The sequence below is a fragment of the Corapipo altera genome, unplaced genomic scaffold (genome assembly GCF_003945725.1).
Source record: "Corapipo altera isolate COAL_440 unplaced genomic scaffold, ASM394572v1 171, whole genome shotgun sequence".
In the NCBI taxonomy this organism is placed as follows: Eukaryota; Metazoa; Chordata; class Aves; order Passeriformes; family Pipridae; genus Corapipo; species Corapipo altera.
The window spans coordinates 682653-688147 of NW_020884972.1; positions in this window are offsets into that span (position 1 = coordinate 682653).

The following is a 5495-nucleotide window of genomic DNA, read 5'->3' on the forward strand; positions in this document are numbered from 1 at the left end:
TTTTCCCCCCCAAGGTAACTTTTCCTTCTCATTGTTGGCACTTCTGTTCCATTCCCTTCATTGATCTACACGTATTCAAAGAGCCTGAGCAGTGTTAATGATCCCCTTTCTGAAGAAATAGGAAAATGAGAACTGAACAGCTTTAAAAGTATTCTGGGAGTGTGGGTTTATTGGGTTTATTGGGTTTGGTGTAGCTTGGTTTTGTCACTGGTGCAAAGAATTGGTGCTTTCAAGCTGAGGAATCTGTTCCTCTGTAGACTGGTGAAAACTGGGGCTGGAGAGGACTGCAGCATCTCTGCCCCTTAGGCAGGGAGCAGCTCCACTTAGACTATTCCCAGGAGGTGGGTGTCTAATCTGTGCCTAAAAGTGCCTCGTAGTGGATGTGCTGCAGATTTTTCAGTTTTGTGTTTAATGGTTTTTGTTACAACAAAACCACTTCCTGAGTGCCTCGTGTTGTCTTCACGGTGTTTAACCTGGGATGGCTCCTCTCCTTTAATTTCTCTTTTTGTTGGTTTGTTTTTCCTGCTGCAAGTACCTTCCAGATTTCCAAGTTATGTCCAAATTATCCTGAGGTGGAAGATTCACAGTGCCAGGTTATCCTGAACGATGCACTTTGTTTAATTGTAGCTACTACCTTTCAGGAAGGGTTAAACCTCTGCTTTGTGAACCTCCAATCTTCTCCTCTGGCTGCAGTTTTAGTTTCAATGGGATTATTAAATTTCCCATAACAGTCCTCTTACTTTTTGTTTGGGCTCATCCTTTCATAGAAGCAACTACAGTTTGTAAAAAAAAAAAATGTTGTAAAATAATAAGAATATAATTTTTCTCTGAGTCTCAAGCTATTGTTCTCCTTTTAATTTTCAATCCCAGAATACTGGGACACTTCTGCCCTCCTGAACAACCCCTTTTAGTTGAAAAATACTTGTTTTCCTCTCTCCAAACAGGTGCTTCCTGACTACCTACAAGACATTTCTTCTTCTTTTCCAGAAGCCTCGTTTTCCCTTTGTCTTTCCCTGCATTTTTGCACTTGCTTTAAAATAAAACTCAGGTGCATGAACCCTCTACAAATTGCACCTAAATAATCCATTAAACCAATACATTGCAAATTGTGGCTTCAATCACTGTAATTTAGACCTGTTCTAAACAAATCAAATTTGAAGCTGGTTTTAAATCTGTCTTGCAAACTTCTGCTTTAATGAACACACGAAATCTTTCCAAGCCTAATTAGCTCTTCTGTTTGCTTGCACAAGGCTAAAGTTAAGAAAAAAAGCCTTAATAATTTATGAAAAAAAAAATGCTGAGGCTTCCCCTTGTAATAGCAGAGGTTTGATCCAATGAACTTTACACTTTTGGGATGACACAAGCTGCTTGTTTACCAGGATTAGTGAACTTCCATTGCCCAGGTTTGCTCAGCGATGGGTAGTTTGGGGCACTCGGTTCCAGAACCATTGGATGGTAACTTTTTTAGGTTGTTTTCTTTGGCAAATGGCTCTCTGGAAATTACTGGCACCTGTAAAGCGAACTGAAAGTTGTATGTCATCCTCTTCTGCTTTTTATCACTGATAATACTTCAATTAAACTGCCCAGTGATTGATCAGGGAGGGTGATTTTTCATGCTGTGTGTCCCTGCTCATGGCAGAGGAATTCAATGATTTTTAAGGTCTCTTCCAACCCAAACCACTCCACGATTTCCCCAACAGTGCAGATGCTGGGAACTGCAAGAAACTTTAATTTTTCCCTTTCCAAAAAAATAAACCCCAGTGACTTTGGAACTGCCCTAGTGGAATAAGGCACAATAAATATCTTTATAGTGGTCAAGTTTAGGATAGTGAGGCAGGAACTGGAGATGTTTAAACCTTTGTTTAAACCTTGGCTTTAGCTGAAGATCTCTGGCCACTGGCAGCTGGGGCTTTGCAGGTGGAACCTGGTTGGATAATGGTTGTTTATGTGAAATTAAGAGTGGGGGAACAGGGGGTGAATATTAACAAACACTTCCTAGGAGTTAAGGCTGTTATTTGTGAAATTCTGTGCCAAAATGCAGTGGATAGCTCCTACTGAGACACTTGAAGCTGGATAGAATGAAGGGACTGCTGCAGGGAATTACATTGCCCTGGTGTTAACCTGCATGTGACCTCAGATGGCTCAGCTATTACTAAATTCCAGCGATAATTTTGGTGATAATTGCTCCCTTTATTTCTAAACCGAATTGTTATAATTCATTATAGTCTTGTCTAACAGGTCAAATTACTGGGAAACTAAAGCAGACACAAAATGAGTTGCTGATAAAGCTCTTCTTTGGAGCCTTAGTTGTTTGATCAGTCCTTTGACATTAATGTATATTTTTATTGGCTGCCAGTCACTTTTTACATTTTGATTTTTAGGCTTTTCTAACTTCCACAGCTCACGATTTAGGCTGCTGTGAACTGACCCCTCTGTATGTAGTCCACTGACAAATTTCACAACAAATACAACCAGAAATGCTTTTTTTGTGGGTCCTTGTTCCTGTAAGTCCCTCCCATTTCCTGGAGGTCTTTAGTCTGAGCTGAAGGGGTTTGTGTGCAGAGTAAGAATTAGCAATTGCAGCATGACTGGAGTGGATAAATGCTCATTAAAGCTTTGTGCTGTGGGTGGTTGTGTATAAATTTAACATAATACAGTTACTCCCCCCCAGAGTACCTGAGCAAATGTTCAAACTCCAGTGAAATCCAAGTATGTGCTGACAAACTTTGAATCAGAGCTGCAAAACACCCTCTGCCTAATTTACACCAGCCATTCATACTGGTGTGAATACCTGTGTTGTCTGAATTAACAAGCAAGTGAACACCCAAGCGAAGGTTGTGGTTCCTGAGATGTTTTACTAATTACCAGGGCTGTGATTTAATGTTATTTATTTATTAGACTCCATTATATTCTGTAGCTCAGTTAGTTCACAACAAAAACCTGAAATGTTGCAGTCATGATCCATCGTCCTGGCACCATGATATTAAATCTGTTTTAAGAGGGATTTTATTTTAATTATAAGGTATGTACTAAAGCTTCATTAATTTATATTACAGAGCTAATTGCAGGTCTCTGCCTTTTTTTTTTTTTTCTAGCAAGAAAAGTTCTTGAACCAATGCTCATTCTCCTATGAGGGCAAATTCTGCAGGAATTATACAGAAGGCAACGGATGAATTGGACTAAAGGTGCAAAATTTCCTGCTAAACGATTGCAGAATAATTCTGTTTAGGTTGAAAAGAATGTTTTTAAGGAATTCTAAAAGGAACAATGCCAGCTTTCATTCTGAATTTGGTATCAACTAAACACGGCCACAAATTCGTAGAATTGAGTGAATTTGGTTTTGAGCTCTGGGGAACACGGCCCTGGGTGTCGAGGCCCTTAGTGCTGCAGTGATTCAAACCCAGTTTGTTTTCATTGTGACTGTTTTCAAACTTGCAGTATGTTTGTTTTTCAGATTTTTGGATCGCTCTCAAAACAGACTAAACAAAACACTTGGTTCCAGAGATTCCCAAACTTAGGTGAGTTACAGCCCTTAAGAACACCCCGTATATGTTGAGTGCTCTTTCAAACGTTATTGTTGTTTCCAAGTTTGATTTCATTTGTGTGTGCCATTTTTTTATCAGGGATGTAGTGACAAATCAGCGTTTTTCCAAAGCAGCCTGTAATTTGGGCCAGTTATGGGTTTCTGGTGGGAGCCTGGCAGTATGTTTGTGTTTTTAGCAGTGCCCAGTTCCCACAGCTCTGTGTTTTGTGCCGGACTTGACCAGCAATTCAATGGTCTCACATTTATAAAAGCAGCCTCTTAGGTGTTTTGAGCTGGAAATGCAAAACTGGCGTACGTGAGGGCTTGGGAGGCTCGTTCCAAGGAGTTTGCGGCAGTGCTGGGTTTGCAGGATGAGCTCATGAATCTCCAAGTGAAATCTGGATTAGCAAGCTCTACCCAGCCCGAGAAGAAAGAAAACGTTTGCACAAACATCTGTGCAGGAAAACTGATGACTTTCACAAGATCTTAAATAGATTGTACTGAATCAATTATCCGAGTCCTGTAGTTTAAGTACAGCTGAGACTGTAACTGGGACCCAGCGAGCTAAAAAGGAGCCTCCATCCTTCCCGAGCCAGCGGGAGCTGTGCCAAGCTGGGCTCGGCTGGAAGCCTTTCTTTGTGGATCTTGCTGGCTGTCAGTGTGAAAGGTGGATGGAGGCTAAAAATGGCTCAGGAGCACGGCTGGTGTATGCAGGGAATAGCAATGAGAACAGAGTGAAATCAGAGCCCGAGCCTCGGACGCCGTGGAAAGCATCCAAGGGGGTGGAAAATGTGCAGCAAACAGGTTCTGTGGCTGCTGCTGCACGAGGGAACGGCAGGAGGAGGGAGCGAGGAAGGGGGGAAAAAAATCCCGAAAGCAAAGGACAAGCAAGGGGGAGATGCCCTGAAGGACATGGAGGGGAGATACTTGAGTGATTCGATGTATCGGGAAAAGGTGTTTCATCCTTTGATGATGGAACAGGTTCCCAAGGGAACTGGTCATGGCCCCAAAGCTGCCAGAGCTCAAGGAGCATTTGGACAACGCTCTCAGGGACGGGGTGGGATTGTTGGAGTGTCTGTGCAGGGCCAGGAGTTGCACTGGATGATCCCTGTGGGTCCCTTCCAGATCAGGATATTCCGTAATCCTGGAGGTCAGGGAGTGCTCGGACAGTGTTCTCAGGTGTTGAGATTTGAGGGCTGGAGGGACTTTTGGAGTTGTTCCATGCAGGGTCAGGAGTTGGGACTTGATGATCCTTGTGTGTCTCTCCCAGGTGAGAATGTTCTGTGATCCTGATGGGTCCCTTCCAGCTTAGGATATTCCATGATTCTGGAGGTCAGGGAGTGCTTGGATGGTATCCTCAGAGGCTGGGACCAGGGGAGACTTTGGGCATCATCCCATGCAGGGCCAGGAGTAGGGACTGGATGATCCTTGTGGGTCCCTTCCAGATCAAGATATTCCATCATCCTAGAGGTCAAGGAGTGCTGGACAGTGTTCTCAGGTGCTGAGATCTGGGGACTGGGGGGACTCTTCGCGTTGTCCTGTACAGGGCCAGGAGTTGGGAGGGACCCACAAGGATCATCCAGCCCCAAGTCGGAATGTTCCGTGATCCCGGTGGGTCCCTTCCAGGTCGGGGCACTCCGTGAAGGGTGGTGCGCCCGGGGGGGATGACAGGGCTCCCCGGAGGACAGCGGCTCCCCGGGGGCAGCGGCTCCCGGACACGTGAGCGCGGAGGGGCGGCGGGCGGACGCCAGCGCTGCGAGGGGCGGCCTCGCCGCCATGAGGGGCGGTCGGGAGGGGGCGGTCGGGGGACCATGGCGGCGCCGCCCTCCCTCATGAGGGCGGCCCGGTTCCCGCCCTGCGCTGACGTCACCCGGAGCTCGGCCGGCGCCATTTTGGACGCTCCTCGCCGGGGGGGCCGGAGCGGGGCCGCCCCAGCCCCGCCGCGGCCGCGCCGCCGCCGCCGCCTCCTCCT